The following is a 19,318-nucleotide window of genomic DNA, read 5'->3' on the forward strand; positions in this document are numbered from 1 at the left end:
GAAGCAGAATGCTTTGGAAGCACAGAAGAGGAAAATCTAACCCAGCCCAGGATGGGACATGTTAAAGAAGCTTTCTTTGAGGAAATGATGCCTGGGCTGAGTCTGAGAGGATAAGAAGAAGTCTGCCCGGCAAAGGGGGAGTGAGAAGCAGAGAGGATGGGCATCAAAGCAGAGGCTGCAGCATGAGCAAAGTCATAGAAGTGTTTGGAGAATTGAAAGGTTGCAAGCAGTTTGGTATTGTTGAGACATTAGCTGTGAGTGAGGCAGTAGCGTGGGAGATGAAGTTGGCAAGTTTGAGATTTGCATGACCCTGACATAGCTTGGATTCCATCTTGCAGGTAATGATGTGTTACATGATCATATCTGCAATTTCAAAAGCTCATTCTGGTGGCTGTATGAAGAGCTGGACAGGGTCAAAACTGGAGGCAGGGAGATCAACTAAGAGTTGGTTACAGTTACTAGGTGTGTGATGAGGTGAGAAATATTTCAGAAGGAAAATTATCAAGATTGGTTGGGGGGGGACTTCCCTGGTGGTCCAGTGGGTAAGACTCCACGCTCCCAATGCAGAGGGCCTGGGTTTGATCCCTGGTCAGGGAACTAGATCCCAGAGGCATGCCACAACTAAGAGTCCGCATGCCACAACTAAGAAGTCCACATGCTGCAACTAAGAGCCGCATGCCACAACTAAAGATCCCACATGCCGCAAGGAAGATTCTGCATGCTGCAACTAAGACCCAGCCCAGCCTAAATAAATAAATAAGTAAATATTAAAAAAAAAAGATTGGGTCAGGGTTTAGCTATGGGGGGAGTGAGAGGAAGTGAGGAGGGAGAACTGACTTTCAGGTTTCTGGTGTGGGAGGGACTGGGTGATGCCATCAGTTGAGACAGGGAATATAAGAAAAAATAGATCTGGGGAGGAGATACTGAGTTTGGTTTTGGACATGTTCAAGTTGAGGTACCTGCAGGATTTTTCAGACCTGGAGTAAAGTTCTGGCCTGGAGTTATACATTTAGGTGTCATCAGAGCAAAGGTAAAAATGAAAACAATGAGAATGGATGGGACTACCTGGGAGAATTTGGAAAGTGAGAGGAACCAAGGACCCAGGATGAAATCCTGGTCAACACCTACAGGTTGATGGGGGAGGAGGATCACGTGAAAGAACAAGCAAGAATAGTCATAGAGGTGTGAAGGGAACAAGGAAAGTGTGGTGTCATGGAAACCACAAAAAATAAAGAAATGAGCAGCAGTGTTAAATGACACTGAAAGGTCTAGTAAAATAGGGATTCCAGGAAAGAACTTATTTAATGCTTTGCTAAAATCCAAAGAAATGCAAGATTCCATTTGCTTATTCTTCCTAACAATTAGCCTCATCAAAGAAGGAAATCAGGTTAATTTGACTTATTCTTAGTAAAAACGTCTCCCTTTAATAATCTGAGCGTTCTAGAATTTTTATTAAATGGACATATATTTATTGAGCATTTAACTTATGCCAGGCATTGCACTAGGCTCTGTTCTAGACTCATCATTAGTAAACTAGACAGAAAAAAATCCCTTCTCTTGTGGAGCTTGTAATTGAGATACACTATAGCTATGATTCTGACTCCAATTCCGATGAGTGTCTGGGGTTGTCCCCATACCACCAAGGAATTTTCCCACACCAGCCGGGTGTCCTACAATTCAACTCAATTCTGACACTATCCACCTGGACATAAATGTTAGAACACACAGGTTAAGGGCTCAGTCCTATAAGACCCCCCACACCTTTAAATGCCAATCACAAGATCAGATTGTTGCTTGTGCTTCTGACCCACTGGCAATAGATTTGAGGTTCCAATGACCCCCTCCTTGAATTCAGTTAATTTGCTAGTGCAGCTCACAGAACTCAGGGAAACGTTTTACTTACTAGACTACCAGTTTATTGTTAAAAGATATAATTTTAGGAACAGCCAGATGGAAGAGATGCATAGGGCAAGGTATATGGGAAGGGACACCGAGTTTCCAAGCCCTTTCTGAGTGCCCAATCTCCCAGCATCAACATGTGTTCATCAACCTGGAAGCTCTCCAAACCCTGTCCTTTTGGATTTTTATGGAGGCCTCATTACACAGGCATCACTGATTAAATCATTGGCCATTGGCTATTGAATCAACCTCCAGCCCCCCCTCTCCCTGGAGGTCCCCTGACAACCAGCATCCTACCTTGGTTGTGGTCCAAAATTCACCTCATTAACATAACAAAAACAAATTTCCCACTCTCATCACTTAGGAAATTCCAAGAGTTTTAGGAGCTCTGTGCCAGGAACAGGAACAAAATCCAAATATATATATTTCTTATTATAAATCACAATATCACAATAGCATTATACTTATGAGCCTGGGTCTAAATCCTGGAATCACCACCTGCTAAACTATATGACTATGGATAAATTACTTAGTCTCACAGCCCTAGTTTCTTCATCTGTAAAATGGGGAGACTAAGGATTATTGCCGGGAGGTTATTATTAAGGTTAAAAGAGCTAATACACGTAAAATGCTTTGAACAGTGTCAGGCGCATAATAAGAGCTCAATAAATGCTAGTTATTCTGCTGTGTATGGGGGCATGGGGACAAGCCAATAAATAAGAAAATATGCATTATTGGGCCAAATCCGGTCCCTAGCCTGTTTTTGTAAATAAAGTTTGATTCTTTACATATTGTCTGTGGCTGCTTTTGCTCAGACATGAGTAGTTGCAACAGAGACCATATGGCCCCAAAGCCAAAAATATTTACTGTTTGGCTCCTTAGAGAAGTTTGCCCACCCCTGCTCTAGGCAGAAGGAATAGCAAATGCAAAGGCCCTAGGCAGGTATGAGTTTGGAGAGCTCAAGGAACAGAAAGAAGTACTGGAATGGGTAAGAGGAATGAATGGTAATGAATCTGGCCTCAGATCCATATTAAGTCCACACTGGTCTGTAGTTTGCAGAATCTACCTTCTTTCCCCTTTTGAAAGCCATTCATCTCCAGTCTTTGAGGATCTGATACTGGTACTTCTCCCTTGTGTACGATTTTCCAAGGATCACTAACCGTGGTTCATCGATTGTACTTGCAGGTTCTCATTGCCTAGGGAGTAATTCATCTGGGCCAGAAGATTTGAACTTATTTAGAGCAGCACTCTTAACATATCGCAGGCCAGTCAATACTAACAGTAAGCACTATCTCCAACCACTGCTTTATTTTAAACTTGAATCCCATTCAACTTCATTTCACTGATATTTTTGACTTGGAATTTATTGTCATGGATCTTAAGTTAACTCTGATTAATATCCATTCTATATATTTATAGACATACATATCTATGTTTTTCTATACATAACTATACTTGTCTATATCTGTGACAGTATTTCCAAAACTGTATTTTGAGAGATGCTACTATCCTGTGAGATATTAATAAGTGAGTAGAACATGAAAGTTCCACGGTCAAATATATATGGTAAATGCTAAGCAAAGCTAAAATAGGTTTTATTTCTGGCAGGACTTCTTAAAGCCTTAATATGCTAATGTGTGCTGTGAGTCTCAGAGAAAGACTCAGTGTGCAACATTTCCTAAACTTACTTGATCAAATTCATTTTTCTCAGAACACCAGTTAGTACCCCGAGGGACACTAGTGTTTCTTGGGTCAGTTTGAAAATCGCTGGCTTTTAGGCAGTTGAGGCACTGAGAAATGTATCTGGCCTCCCTGTGTGACTCTGCTATAAATTTCTGCCAAAAGATCCTTTTCATGTGATATTCTCACTGCAGATTGAAAGTTGGGGTAAATCTGTATCGGTGTGATTAAAGTTATCTCTGGACTGCACTCTTTCCTGATTCTTGCCATCCATCCAGCAAATATTAGCACCTACTATGAGCTAGGTCCTGTTCTAGGTGTTGGAGATACACCAGTGATGGAGACAGACAAGGTTCTCGTTCTCGTGGAATATATATGCGTGCATGCGCGTGTGCATGGCAGGGAACATATAATAAACACATATGATCATTTTAGCTAGTGATAAGTGCCCTGAAGGGTGTTATATCAGAGAGTAATGTCAAGGGGTAACTTTAGATGGGGTAGTCAGGGAAGGCTTCTCCGTGTACGTGATGCATAACCTGAAAGAAGGAACTAGAACAGCTATGTGAAGAGTGGAAGGAAGAGCACTCCAGCAGAGGGAGAGAACTTGCAAAGTTTTGGGGATGGCCAAGAGCTTGTGGTTCAAGGGGTGTCTGTCGGAAGGCTAGTGTGTTTGGATTGTAGTGAGCAAGGGTGAGAGTGGAACAGGATGGAGTGGGAGAGGTAGACAGGGACCAGCTAATACCAAGTCTTATAGACCATGTCAAGAAATTTACATTTTACTTTAATGGCCACGAGAGGAGAAAGTAAAATCGTCAGATTTCCATTTTTAAAAGATCACTTTGGTTGCAGTACTGATTGCAAGAGGGAAAAAGTAGAAGAGGGGAGACCCAAATTAAAACTTGATGGATTGGGGCTTCCCTGGTGGTGCAGTGGTTGAGAATCTGCCTGCTAATGCAGGGGACACGGGTTCGAGCCCTGGTCTGGGAGGATCCCACATGCCGCGGAGCAACTAGGCCCGTGAGCCACAACTACTGAGCCTGCGCGTCTGGAGCCTGTGCTACTCAACAAGAGAGGCCGCAATAGTGAGAGGCCCGCGCACCACGATGAAGAGTGGCCCCCACTTGCCACAACTGGAGATAGCCCTCGCACAGAAACGAAGACCCAACACAGCAAAAATAAATAAATTAATTAATAAACTCCTACCCCCAACATCTTAAAAAAAAAAAGAAGCACCTAAAACCAATCAATTTCTGGAGGTGAAATCTAAACAAATACACGCAAAATATCTTCAAAAAAAAACTTTATGGATTGAACATTGGGTGTTGTGGAGAGGAGAGCATCAAGGATGACATCCCAGTATCTGGTTTAAGCAATTGAGTGGTGCCATTTACTGAGACGGGGAGGAGTAGAAACCGAGAGGTCTCTTTTGGTCACATTAAGTTAGTGCTGCCTGTGACGCATCCAGGTGGAGATGTGAAATAGTCAGGTGGAGATGCAAGTCTGGACTCAGGGGAGAGGTCTGAGCTGAAGAGCTAAAGTGGAGATTGTACTTAAATCACGGGACTAGAAGAGGTCACCTAGGAAGTGTAGCTGTAGGTGGAGAAGACAGCCAAGGACCAAGGCTTGGCTCACACCAACCTTCAGAGGTTGAAGAGCAGGAGGAGGAAGCAACAGATCCCTAGGAACAGGCAGTGAGATGGGAGAAAAACCTGGAGGACTTGAAGTCACAGAAACTAGACCCTAAGTGACCCGGTGCACTGGTTAGGAAATCACGGTGAGCCAGAAGGTTCAGGCTTGGGCCTGAAGATTAAAGCTCTAGGAAGCCCGCGAGCCACAACTACTGAGCCCACGTGCCACACCTACTGAAGCCCGTGTGCCTAGAGCCCATGCTCCACAACAAGAGAAGCCACCGCGCTGAGAAGCCTGTGCACTGCAATGAAGAGGAGCCCCCGCTCACCGCAAGTAGAGAAAGCCCGCATGCAGCAACAAAGACCCAATGCAGACAAAAATAAATAAATAAAATAAATTTTAAAAAAAAGAAAACTTAAAAAAAAAGCTCTAGGGAAATATTTACTAATGTACTATAGATTTCAAACAGATGTGCTCATTGTAACAAACACAATAATTCAGATAAATTACAAAATTAATTAAAGCAATACCAAAATATAGATCAAAGGTGAATAAGAAATACCAGGAGCATGCCATTTCTCCATACTGGGAATGTATTTATTTTGAACATGGCCTGCTCACAACTGGTTTTAGAACAATGTCTTATTGATGAGCCCGTGCCAAAGTACTTTTCTTTTCACCATAATGTTAAGAGCCCCCTGGTTAGAAAAGCCTTCAGTAAACCTCTGGATTTCAGACAACTAGCTGCTTCTTTTGAGAGCAGCATGAAGGTTCCCTTCTGCAGAAGCAACAATGCTCTTGTGCAACAAAGTCTCCCTTCTGTGATTTTTTTCCTTCTGAAACAGACTAGGTTCTGTGCTTCTCTCTGTAAAAAGTATCTGGAGCGTTCCCCTGCCTACCCCACCTCCCTATTTGTAGTTAGAAAAAAAGAGCCCATGAGCTGTCCCTTTCATACTCTAGGACTCTGGTGTCCTGAGTCTGCCTCAGATTAATTCAATTAAACACCTCAAGCTGAATCTGTCAATTGTCTTTTTTTTTTTTGCCATGGGCCTGATTTACTTTGCTAATAGGATCAACACGTTATATACAAAGGTAACCATTAAATAATTATAAACAAATAATTTCATCCAATACTCCCAGCCGATTTTGCATCTCCTGCCAGATACAAAACATTTACTTTAATACATTTACAGCGATAATTTGCATAAAACCACTGAAAATGGGGATATTTTCAAAGCAGCTGCTTATGTGATGTGATTAGCAAAATCTCCCTACCCCCATCCCCATCCACCCACGCTGTTCTCATTGCTTTGAGTTAATACATTGAAGCCCTCTGTTAAAATTAAAACATTATCTACAGAGACAAATGAAGTTATTAACATTTAGTTCAAATTAGTTGATTGAAATCCTTAATCAGTAAGGTCCTTTGTGAAAGGAACCCAGAAGCAGCGTTAAGTTTTGAGGAAGGAAAAGGAAAGGTCCAGAATATGGGCTGCTGCTCGGGGAGGGAAGATGGGTTTGCGGCACTCTGTATAGAGCTCTGGTAAGCCAGGGAATAGCTTGAAAGCACTGGAAGCTCAGGCGGAGGGGAGACTGCTAAAAAGTAAAGGAAAGGGTGGTTTCTAAAGGACAATAAAAGCCATTAAAAGCAAGACTCCTTTAAGTGACAGTTCTGCCAAGAGCCAGCTAGCTTGCTTCCGGTGTGTCTGTGATGAAAGTGGTAATTTCTTCACATTTTAGAAAATTCTCCAGCTCTCTGTAGGGATCATATCAAGTGAGGTTAAAGAATTCTCAGGGGTCAATTGACTTCTGACTCAACTTTGGGATTTTTGGACACATATCTTTAAAAAAAAATTAACTACAAAAGAAATTCTCATTGAAGAATATTCAAACAGTTATAACATATATAGAATCAAACCTGGGGACTTCCCTGGTGGTCCCGTGGCTAAGACTCCGTGCTCCCAATGCAGGGTGCCCGGGTTCAATCCCTGGTCAGGGAACTAGATCCCATATGCGGCAACTAAGAGTTCGCATGCCGCAACTAAAGATCCCACGTGCAGCAACTAAGACCCAGCACAGCCAAATAAATAAATAAATATTTTTTTAAAAAACCACCTTGTAGGGAGGGGATATGGGAACATATGTATATGTATAACTGATTAAATTTGTTATAAAGCAAAAAAAAATAAAGAAAAATTTAAAAACAAAAAACAAAAAGAAGCAGGAAAAACAATCCACCTTGAAAAAAAACCCTGAACGATCCCCTCAACATCCACCACAATTCTAGGCTCACACTATTTTACACTGTGCTTCCAGGTTACTTTCTATGCATTTACTGGCATATACATACATCTATTTTCTTACACAAATACAATAAGTTCTACCTGTTCTGTATACCTCCTTGTTCTTTTTTAAATTTGTTTTATTGTGGTAAAATGTACATAATGTAAAATTTACCATTTTAACCAATTTTGAGTGTACAATTCAGTGGTATTAAGTACATTCACAATGTTGTTTAACCATCACCACTATTCAGTTCCAGAACTTTTTCCATCATCCGAAATAGAAACTCTGTAACCATTAAACAGTATGCCCCCATTCTCCCCTCCCCTCAATCCCTGGTAACCTCTATTCTATTTTCTGTCTCTATGCTCCTCTTTCTTGCAAAATTGTTTTTGAAAAGGTAATACACAAACATTATAAAAAAATTCAAACAATACAAAAGGGCAATGTTAACAATGTTAAATACTTCTTCTCCTACGCTTGACTCCCAGGGAACCAGGTAATCAGTTTCTTAGGTATCTTTACTGAAGAGTCTGTGCGCATACAAGCACACATGGACAGACATATACCTTCCCCCTTTTTTTACATGGTAGTAGCAAACCACATACAGCTTGCTCTTTTCACTTAATATGTGCGATATATAAATATATATAATGCATATATATATAATTCTTATACATACACTTCTGTTATGCTAGGATCATTTTATTTCTGACTCAATTTTTTTTAATTAATTTTTTTATTGTGGCAAAAAGCATATAACATAAAATTCACCCTCCCAACAATTTCTAAGTGTACAATACAATATTGTCACCTACATACGCATTGTCGTGCAACAGATTCCCCAGAGCCCCTCACCCCAGTCCTGCATGACTGAAACTCTACATCCACAAAACAACTCCTTCCCTCCCCTTCCCCCAGCCCCTAGCGTGCACCATTCTGCTTTCTGTTTCTATGAGTTTGACTACTTTTGGTACCTCCTATAAGTGGCATCATACAATATTTGTCCTTCTGTGACTGGCTTATTTCACTTAGCATATTTATCCTCAAGGTTCATCCATGTCATAGCATATGATAGGATTTCCCTCTTTTCTAAGGCAGAATGTATATGCCATATTCAGTGCATATACGCTGAATGTATATGCCACATTTTCTTTATCCATTCATCACTCCACGGATATTTAGGTTGCTTTCAATTCTTGCTATTGTGAATAATACTGCAATGAACATGGGGGTGCAAATATCTCTTTGAGAGTCTGCTTTCAATTCTTTCATATATATTTCCAGAAGTGGGATTGCTGAATCATATGGTAGTTCTATTTTTAATTTTTTGAGGAAACTCCTTACTGTTTTCCATAGCAGTTGCATCATTTTACATTTCCACCAACTGTGTACAGTGTTCCAGTTTCTCCACATCCTCACCAGCACTTATTATTTTGTTTTTTTGTTTTTAATACTGGTCAGACTAACAGGTGTGAGATGATATCTTATTGTGGTTTTAGTTTGCATTTCCCTGATGAATAGTGATGTTGAGCATCTTTTCCTATGCTTCTTAGCCATTTGTATATCTTCTTTGGAGAAATGTCTATTCAAGTCCTTTGCCCATTTTGTTTCTTTTTTTGCGGTACGCGGGCCTCTCACTGTTGTGGCCTCTCCCGTTGTGGAGCACAGGCTCCGGATGCGCAGGCTCAGTGGCCATGGCTCACGGACCTAGCCGCTCCGCAGCATGTGGGATCTTCCTGGACTGGGGCACGAACCCGTGTCCCCTGCATCGGCAGGCGGATTCTCAACCACTGCGCCACCAGGGAAGCCCCTTTGCCCATTTTTTAATCGTGTTATTTATTTTGTTATTGGGTTGAAGGGGTTCTTTACATATTAATCCCTTATCAGATACATGGTTTGCAAATATTTTCTCTCCATTCTTGCCTTTTCACTGTTGATTCTCCTGTTGCACAGAATTTTTTAAGTTCGATGTAGTCCCACTTGTCTATTTTTGCCTGTGCTTTTGGTGTGACTCTAACTTTTACTTCTCTTAGGGCCAGACTTTCATCAGGATAGCTTGGTTGTGATTTTTGCCTTCCTTTCCACCTCAGTACTCTCTAGCACGTTGTTTTGTTTTGCTTTTAAATAAATTTATTTATTTATTCTTGGCTGCCTTGGGTCTTCGTTGTGGTGCGCAGGCTTCTCATTGCCGTGGCTTCTCTTGTTGCTGAGCATGGGCTCGTGGGCTCTAGAGCGCAGTCTCAGTAGTTGTGGCGCACAGACTTAGTTGCTCCGTGGCATGTGAGATCTTCCCGAACTAGGGCTCGAACCCTGTGTCTCCTGCATTGGCAGGCAGATTCTTAACCAGTGCACCACCAGGGAAGTCCTAGCACATTGTTTTACAGGGGTGTTGGCTAATTACTATTGGTTCTCTGATGGGATACACCCAGAATTACCTTAATTTTTCTGGAATCATTCCCACGGAAGGTAATGGGAGGCCTATGTGAGAGGAGGTTGTTTCCTCCCATTTTCTCACTTCTTTCCCTTCATCTCCCCTTTTTCTCCCATTCCAGAATCTCCTCTGGGGCCTCCTCCTTCCCTCTCCCACCCTCCTCGTGAGTGGGGCAGTGGTCTCTGAGCCAATGACAGGTCAGCCCAAGGGCTGACTCCAGACCAATGAGGGCTTCTGGGTTCCAGATGGACCAATTAGCTTATTAGGGACATTGAATACCTGTATGGCTGGCATCTGTCCCATTGTCCTTTTATTAACGACCCTCTTGTTTTGTCCATCAAGGATTTGAATGTGTAAATGAAGCCGTATTCTCTCTCCCATTTTTTTTTGGTTTTGTTTTTAAATTTTGGTGGCTTTAATCCATCCCCACAACTTCTGCCCAAGGCCAATAAAACACAGCCATTCTCCCTTTGTAAAAAGAAAGAGGGGTTGGGTTTCCTTCAATTGTCTGCCCTTTTCTGTCTCCTCCACTATTTTTGTTTTACTCTGTAGTTAACTTTGTATAGAGCAGCTTCGTCCGAGGACCTGTGCGGTGGACCTAGGCACTCTTTTCCACTGCCGGTTGCAACCGCCTTTTCGTTGTTCTAACCTGGGGGTTTGTGGGACCAGGGGCTTGGCGGCTGGGAGAAGAGTTTGGCCAGAGCTTTCCTTCTGCATTTCACACACATTCTGCTCTCGCTCTCTCTCTCTTACACACACACACACACACTCTCACACACACCCGTTCGGGCCCCTCTCCGTGTGTCTTCCTTCAAGATGACAGGGCGCTGGAGAAAAGGCTGCTGGAATCAGCTGGTAGGTACAGTAGTAGCCCGAACCCCACCCACCCGCTGCCTTTGCTCGCTCAGGTTTCTCCGGTCACTCCTGCCGGGGGAGAAAACATGTAAACGCGCCTCCAGAGGAGGGGCAGGGGGAGCTGGGAGCGGCGGGGGCGGCGGAAGGTGAGCCGGCGAAGGTGGCCGAGCACCCGTGCTGCCGGGCCCTTCCCAGAGCTCCCTCAGGGCGGCAGTCCCAGCCCGGTTCGCCCCCACCCCATCCCCCTTTTCGTCAGGATTGCCTTTTTTCCCCCTCCTTCTGCGGCGGCGGAAATGACAGTGTGGTGCTGCCGCGGTGTCATGGTGCTGCCCCTGGACTGAGGAGCGAAAACTCTAAGTTTGGCTCGGGAGACCCAGCCGCGGTAGCTTGGCGGCCGCCGTGCTGTCCCCGGTGGGGCGCGCGGGCGGGCGGATCCCGGCTGCTGCGCGGCAGCGGCGGCGAAGGCGGGCGGCGGCCTAGAGCGGCGACGGCAACGGCGGCAGCGGCGGCGGCGGCGGCGGCGGCGGCGGCCGGGGAGCTCGCGCCGGAGCCCGAGCCAGTTCACGCAGAAGGCAGGCGAGCACCCGGCGCCCTCGGGCGCGCCGAGGACATGGCCGGCAGCTGGGAATGCTCTGGGTAAAACGCGCCCCCTCGCCGCGGCCCCGGGGGCCGAGCGCCACCGCCGGCGCAGGGCTCGGCCCCAGCTCGGGCCGCGTCTCAGGTGCGGCCGGGGCCCGGCGCGGGCAGAAGGCTGCTCCGGGGATCGGCGGGGCGTGATGACGGGGCCTGCGAGGCTCGAGGTGGCGGCGGCGACGGAGGGCGCCCCGGCCCGGCCCTGGCTTCCCGTTGCGCCGCTGGGGCCCGGGCACCCGTCGCTGCCCTCCTGGGACGGAGTTTGCACTCCGCGATGCAGGGCAGGGGCGGGTCCGAGGCCTCCCGCGCAGCCCGGTGGGGCCGGGTGCGGCCCCTCGAGCGGCTCTCCTGGAGCCTGGGTGCTAGTCTGGGAAAGGGCACAGCCGCCTTCCCACGCTCCCGCGGCCGGCAGCCTCCTCGGCCCGGGCGGCGCCCCTCGGCCGCCCGGCGGTGGCTGCTGCGGCAGCCGGTTGCTGCGGACAGCCTGCCCGCAGGAAGGCCCGGCGAAACTTAATCCCTTTGCTGCCGGGGGAGCGATCCTCGAGTCTCCGTCTGAGTGGTTCCTTATTTCTGGCCTAGCTGTGAAAGCAGCTCAGTGGGGGAGAGGGAAAACTTATAGGTCCCCAGGACAGGCTGCGACTGAACCCGGGACAAGTGGGGTTTTTCCATTCCTGGCTCGTAAGAATTAAGTAAATAACGGTGGAGTAGATTTACAGAAACATTTTCGGTGATAAGGATTAGGTTACTTAGCATTTCGTATGCAGCGCATTTCTTGGAGGTGTTTCTTCTCGGAGCAGGAAATGGGGATCCTGGGGTCGTTAGGTTCTTCACTTTCTCTCTTCCACACTCCCCTACCCACCTTCACGCTCACTCGCCTTCTTCCTACGTGGTCATCACACATCTACCTGCCCACCCGAATCTCCCACCAACCACCCATCCCCTGGACTCCTCCCCGTCAATCTGTGCACTCCCAGCCTCCCAGCCATGCAGCCTCTGGCTTGTGAACCAGTTTGCCTTTTTGAGGGTTTCTGAGTGTGGGGAGGGTGGATGGTGATGGTTGTTTGTGAAGAGGAGCCCTTATAAAGGAATATATTAGAGGCTATGTAAATAGACAAGTACTACTGTGTGTGAGTTGATTCTTCTGATTCTCAAATTGGGCCAAGAGGGCTGCCTTTAACCCCATTCTGTTCCCTCCCAGTATTCTAATCAGTTCTCTGGCAATGTTCCAAAAGAAGGGAAATGCTGAATAGGGAGACTCCCTCCGTACTCTACCCGGGCTGGTTACCCCTAACTCTCACACGCCCCTTTTCACTTCTCTCCACTGGTCACTGCCCATGGGGGGGAAAGAGTCTTTGCTATTTTTCTATATTCCTGCCCAATCAATTAACTTAATGCAGATATATAATGTAAATTAGATTTCTCCTGATTGTTCCTCACAACTTGATTTATGCTTGAAATACAAGTCTAGGAGCCAAGAAGATCAGAGAGTTCATCCCAAATCTGATGTTGCATTGGCTTTGTGGCCTTAGGACATTCCTATGACCTTTCACTTGTATGAAAGGCATCATACTGTGTACTGGCTATTGTGAGTCTTGGTTTGGCCCTTTGAAGATGAAAGGGCTCTATAAACTCTCAGCACTATACTTTCCGAAGAAAGTTCTTCATTTAACTTTTATTGGGGTAATAGATTGGGTGTAAGTAGCAACCCTAGTTTACTGGGAACCCTCACTTGCCATTATTAATCCCCTTGGGAGCCAAATATATCACTCTACTTTGGTCCTAAGTCTGTTTCTTTTCCTCTCGTGCACATGCAACTGAATGAAAACATACATAAAAGTAGGCATACAGAGTAATTGGTGATTATTTTATACTAAGGCTTGAATCATATCTAATGTACTCCAACCTAACAATCTGAGTCAGACTCATTTGAAAACATAACCTCACTAATTTTTAGTCCATATGGGGGAAGGTAGTTAATTTCTACTGAAAAGTGGCATAAATGATTTTAGTCATGGCTATCTGAGCATGATTAGCATCTAGCAGTGGTGAGTCAACAATATTTATTAAAAGCACCTACAGTGTGCAGAATCCTCTGTTGACTGGTCTAAGGCCGCAGCCTTGGCCTTGTATCTTGGCCTCCTGCTTGTTTAAGGCCTACCTCCTTACTTGCAGCTCCGGGATTAGGCCAGGGAGGGGCTGTGCAGGGCAGGGGTAGAGCCTATAGGGACATGAAGGAGTGATTGTTTCCCTCCCATTTACTTTCATGACTACTAGACTCCTCATCTAGCATGTTGTACCTTGCAAGGCCACCCCCCGGGGAAGTACTGCTGCAAATCAGAATGACTTGCTTGCTTCATGAACATATCATCTGAACAGTGCAAATTGATTTAGGTGAAATTGGTTTAGTTAATCCCTCCTCTAAGTGCAGGGCAACTTGCTCAAACTTGTATATCCTAAAGCAGTGCCAGTGGAGTCTCATAATAGCGTCCAAAAATTGCTGTGGATAGTGAGCCTGTCCACTCCCTCATCCCTCCTCCCATGAAATCTGCTGACACCATGACAGTTGAGAAGGAAACTGCAGAAGGAGTATGTCTTTGCTACTTGGTGAAGAGGAGAGAATGTCCTCCCTTGACTCTGTCCCTTAGTACTCAGTTTCTCTCTTTCCCAACAGGGACAGACAGCCCTAAAAAGGAGGTGAAGACAGGGCTGAGGCACAGAATGTGTCTCAAATGGCTGTTCTCAGAGGTACTTGCTTGGCCTTGTGTGTGTGTGTGTGTCATTCAGTCTCTATGGGTCTTGGTAGGTCCCTAGCTGTTAGGCCATGGGCCTCTGCTGCTAGTGGAGGCCGGGGGGTGTTTCATTTCCAGTTAGCATTAAGTTTTTGGTCTTCTCTTCTCTGCAAAAGGGGAACATGTGGTACTGTGTTTGTGAAGCACCTCCTTACTTAGGCTGAGTGCCTTGACTTAGAGCATTGCATCACCAAGATATGACATGTAACATGTTGATACTGGATATACGACAGTTCAGGAGAGTTCACAGTTGTTCACTTTTTGATGAATGAAATTTGGGTACCAAGGTGGTGTTGTGCTATTGTCTGTATTTCAGGTCTCTCAACAAACATTGTGTTTATCACTGAGCAGTGTGAAAAATAGACTAGAAAAGTGTTTCTCAACCATGCTAACATGTGAGAAGACCAGATGAGTGGTATTGAGACAAGAAGTTCCAACTCCAATGATCCCCTCTGTACGGGCTGCTAGCCCTCTTTTTATTTCCCCTCTCTTCCAAGGGTCAATATATGTTTCTGTCTCCATTTTCATGAATTAAAACTCTGCTAAGAGTCTTCTGTGGGCACTGAAGGTTTGTGGCTCTTTCTACAGTTTCTCTTTTTCCATCTTCCCCTTCTCCATGATCACAGACAGACGTATTCTTTTTGACAATCTCCCAGCTCCTGCATTGCCCTTAGAAATCCTGTAAGCTGCTAAGACTACTAGATGGTTAAAGTATGGGTGGTGGAGGGATTGTGAGTAATGTGCCAACATCCACTACTCCCTTCTCTGTGTTGGGTTCAACTGAATACATAATAAGGGTGTTGGTTCTGCCTAAGTGAGTTAGCAAAGTATCCTTAGGAAGACTTGTCCTACTTGGGTTCTTTTCTCCTTGCAGAGCTCTGACTGCCTGACCTTGGGCTTTGTCTCAGACTCTTTCCTGCAGGTCAGACTCCTCTAGTTGATGAACAGCATCCCCAGTCTCTGGATCTTCCTCTTACAGAGACCAGAAGATCTGATAACAAATTCATTATATAACCTAACATCCTCCTGAAACAGAAAATCCCGGTATTTACAATTTGCCCAGTTAAGGGTATAATGTATGGGCATGGTAGACAGTGCTAATGCAGGACAGTGACATGTCTGAATGTATACAGCCCAAAGATAGAAAAATGGTTTACGGTCCAGAATCCTCCATCGCTTTGTCTATAGCCCTTTGTTCAGTGTTGCTAAGATCCATGTGGTTCCCAGGGGAGTAGAAGCTTGATTTCAAATAGGCTTCTGTTCTCTGTCCCTTGTCTCTGACCTGAACTTGGGGTCCTCTCAGCCTAACACTCAACAGCATGCCCTACATACATATATTGCCAATTTTATTCTGTAGAAGTAGAGATGACTGCCCATACAGGGGGGGCACTGCACTGAACATTAAAAAATTTACAAATATTTTACTGGGTAACAGAGATTGGGAAAAGCAGTCCTAGAATAGATGGAAGGCTGTGCTGGTAGCAGTAGGTAAATTAAGTTTGTTCTCCAATCTGGAAACAGCTAGTGTAATTGTCATTAAGATAAAGGTGTTATGAATTATACTTAACGATTTGTGACGCTTATCATGTGTTACCTTGGCAAATCTGTTTCTTGGTTACTTAGATTAATCTATTGTGTTTGTAGCAGATCTAGGACTTTTAGTTCTGCTATTGTGATATTCCTTTTAATGTTTATGATGACTATATTGTATAAAATAGCCAATGGCTGGATTTAGGAGCTAATTATTATAAAAAAAAAAGATCATTAAGGAACTTCCCTGGTTGAGACTTCGCCTTCCAATGCAGGAGGTATGGGTTGGATCCCTGGTGGGGGAGCTGGGATCCCACATGCCTTGGGGCCAAAAGGCCAAGACTTGGAACAGAAGCAACATTGCAACAAATTCAATAAAGACTTTAAAAATGGTCCACATCAAAGCCATCTTTAAAAAAAGTATAGGTCTCAAGTCATTAAAAAAAATCATTAAATCCGCGTACTATAAAATATTAAGTAGGCTTTAATAACCTATTGACAGGAACTGGCTCTGGTGCTGTCAGTTGGTAATCAACCTCCAGTCCTGAGCTCACCCTGTGCATGATAAAAGCTTAAGAAAAAAGAAGAGAGACCGTTCTTCCCTTTGGGGGGGACTCCAGTCTAACAGGGGAGACATATGAGCATAATAAATACCACAAGCAGACCCATGGCCCTCCAGAAAACTTGTGGGGGAGTGTAATTGTCCTCCATTATGTCAACCATGCATTTGGGGTGAATTTCCAAACATGTGCTATTTCCTTAATAACTTGCTCTGTATCTGTCATCTGTGAATGTGTGTTGAGAATATCTGTATTTTTAAAGCAAGTTAATAATTTTATTTTATTCTCATCTGATCCTCACAAGAGCCTGTGAGATGGGTAGGGCAGGTATTTTTCATTTGGCAGATGAGGAGGCTCTGGCCCAAACAGTTTAAATGTCTTACCTGGGATCACTCAGCTAATTCAGTTTAGAGCTAGGACTACAACCAGGCTCTATTGTGAGGATCAAATGAGATAGTGGCTTTGGAACCATTTGAAAAGTGTAAAATTGGTACACAAATGTAAGGTGACTGTTATTATTAATTATGCTTACTGACCACCTAGCCTCTTTTTTCTGGGTTTCTATTTTCAGCCTATCTTTTTAGGGTGAGAATTCTATGCATTGGTTGCCTTTTATGTTCCCAAATGATCATTTCTGAAATTAAAGGGGTCTTTTCCTACTAATAGTATTCTAGGATTTGGTTGTCTTCCTTTTCTTCCAAAAGGTGTTGTCATTAGTTTGTACTCCCATGGGACTCTCCTCGCCTTTAGTTGTCCCCTGGAACACCCATTATATCTTCTTTGAAGTTCAACAGGCAAAACCAGCCACTGTCCTGGGGCACCTTGGCTTAGCCAAGGGTAAGTAATGCATTTTGTTCATTTCCAGTTCCTTTCATGATGATGCCCATCGCTTGTCAGCCTTTCTAGTCACACTAATAGATAAGACTTGTGTCTTGAGGAGCTGGTTTTCAGTAATCCAAGGTGTCTTTCCTATGTGGTAACAGATAACAAGAGCTCTGTAATAATAGGATGTCAGAGCTGGAACACATGTTAAAGAGATTGTCTGGTGATTCTTGTCCAACTTGAATGATATTTTACAGTTAAGGGAACATCAGACTAAGCCAGGACTCATTTACTCATCCTCCAAGGCAGAGAGACAGTTTCCGGTGTTTTTAGGAAGAGCTCATGGGACATTACTGTTAATATCCTGAAGAATGTAAGTCCTACAAGCCAGCTCAATCCTCACTGTACAGCCCAGGGGTCAGGTTGGGTTTTACACTCATGGTTTTTCTGTGAAGAAAGGGAGACTGTGGCTCCTCAGGGAGGTAATGAGAGCCCAGACCCATGCTCCGTGGATCTGGAAGATGAACACTAGATGGAATATAAGCTGTTGAAATAAGTGGGCATTTAATTATGTTCAAATAACACTTGAAATAATAGCATTCTGCCAAGTGCAGATCATGACTTCGCTCTCTGATCAGAGTTAACCGAATGTTGGGTTTGAAGGGCAACGCTGAAATCAATCTTTCATTTTGTAAGTGCAGAATGTATTATTTTTATTCTAATCGTCTGCATTGAAAACTCCTCCTTTGTATTTCTATCTACTCACACAGCCTTATGATACCTTCTTAAAGTTTATTCTCATCAACTTTTTCCAGGAGTCTCAGCCTGAAGGGGGGTGCAGGGTGACGATAAGCCATACAGAAACAATTTTATACTAGAACAAGGGCAAATACATAAGCATCCTTATTTGACTACACAGCAGTAACTAAATGATATGGAAGGGAACAAATCAGTGGATGTGGATGTGGGCATTTGCTTCTTAACGTGGCATTTGGTCTGCCCGCCTAGGCGTTTCATCAGTGCATTTTTATGACAAACCATTGTGTTTTCTGGCAAAAGCTTCATGATTACCTGTCATTCAGTGATACTCTATCAGGTTTATATCCTGTCTTTATCCTTGGTATATTCTCTAATTCTGCATAGATTAATGATTCACAAACTTTTTGAAGTTGCAGCACTGCCATTGTTTTATTTTTTGTCATACCACTTCCTCCTGTACTTCCTAAAGGTATTTTGTGATCTAGGAGTCAAATATTTTTTAGGAGTCTTATCATTTTTAAGTGAATAAAAAATTGGGAGCTGACAATTTTCTGACACCCATTGATCATTAGAGATATCCCAGGTATTGCAAAACCTAGACAGGGAATCACTAACCTAGAAGAGCAATTGAAAGGAGTAAGCAATTCAGTAGAGTTTAGAAGTAGTACATAATTACACAGTTGACAGTATGGAATAGTGGTTAGCTGTTTGGTCACACTCTGGATTGTGGGTTTGAATCTGTTTTAAAAATTAAGGTAAAATCCATATACCATAATATTCACCATTTTAAAGTATACAATTCAGTGGTTTTTAGTATATTCACAAAGCTGTGCAATCATCACTGCTAAATCCTAGACATTTTCATCATCGCCAAGAGAAAACCCATACCATTAGCAGCCACTCTCCATTCCCTCTACCCCCATGCCCCCCGACCCAGGCCCTTGACAAACACTAATCTACTTTCTGTTCTTATGGGTTTGCCTATTCTGGGCATTTCCTATAAAGGGAATCATATAATCTGTGGCCTTTTGTGACTAGCTTCTTTCACTTAGCATAATGTTTTCAAAGATTATCCATGTTGTAGCATGTATCAGTACCTCATTCCTTTTTCTTGCTAAATTATATTCTGTTGTATGGACATACCACATTTGTTTATCTGTTCATAAGTTGAGGGACATTTGGATTGTTTCCACCATTTGGTTATTGTGAATAATGCTGCTGTGAACATTTGTGTACAAGTTTTTGAGTATGCATATCTTCAGTTCTTCTGGATCATATGGTAACTCTACATTTAACATTTTGAGGAACTGCCAAACTATTTCCCAAAGAAGCTGCATCATTTTACATTCCCACCAGCAATGTATGAGGGTCCCAATTTCTCTATATCCTGGCTGACATTTGCTATGTTTTTAAATTATGGCCATCCTAGTGTGTGTGAAGTA

At 43.9% G+C, this 19,318-nt stretch overlaps 1 protein-coding gene across 8 annotated transcripts in view; it reads left to right on the top strand.

The window, feature by feature from the left end:
• The first annotated feature begins 10,722 nt into the window (after nucleotides 1–10,722).
• The window catches only part of MID2 (midline 2), a 103,496-nt gene continuing 94,900 nt past the window's right edge, over nucleotides 10,723–19,318 (top strand). For 2 of the 8 annotated variants that reach the window (XM_082610470.1, XM_082610472.1), the window contains exon 1: nucleotides 10,872–11,355. The gene's annotated coding sequence lies outside the window, so the exon portion shown is untranslated. Of the gene's footprint in view, nucleotides 10,784–10,871; nucleotides 11,420–11,484; nucleotides 11,505–17,112; nucleotides 17,133–19,318 lie in introns of those variants that run through there. The other 6 variants (XM_082610471.1, XM_082610473.1, XM_082610468.1 and 3 more) reach the window with 5 other exon arrangements.

This window comes from Mesoplodon mirus, assembly GCF_964341445.2.
Source record: "Mesoplodon mirus genome assembly, chromosome: X".
NCBI classification, from domain to species: Eukaryota; Metazoa; Chordata; class Mammalia; order Artiodactyla; family Ziphiidae; genus Mesoplodon; species Mesoplodon mirus.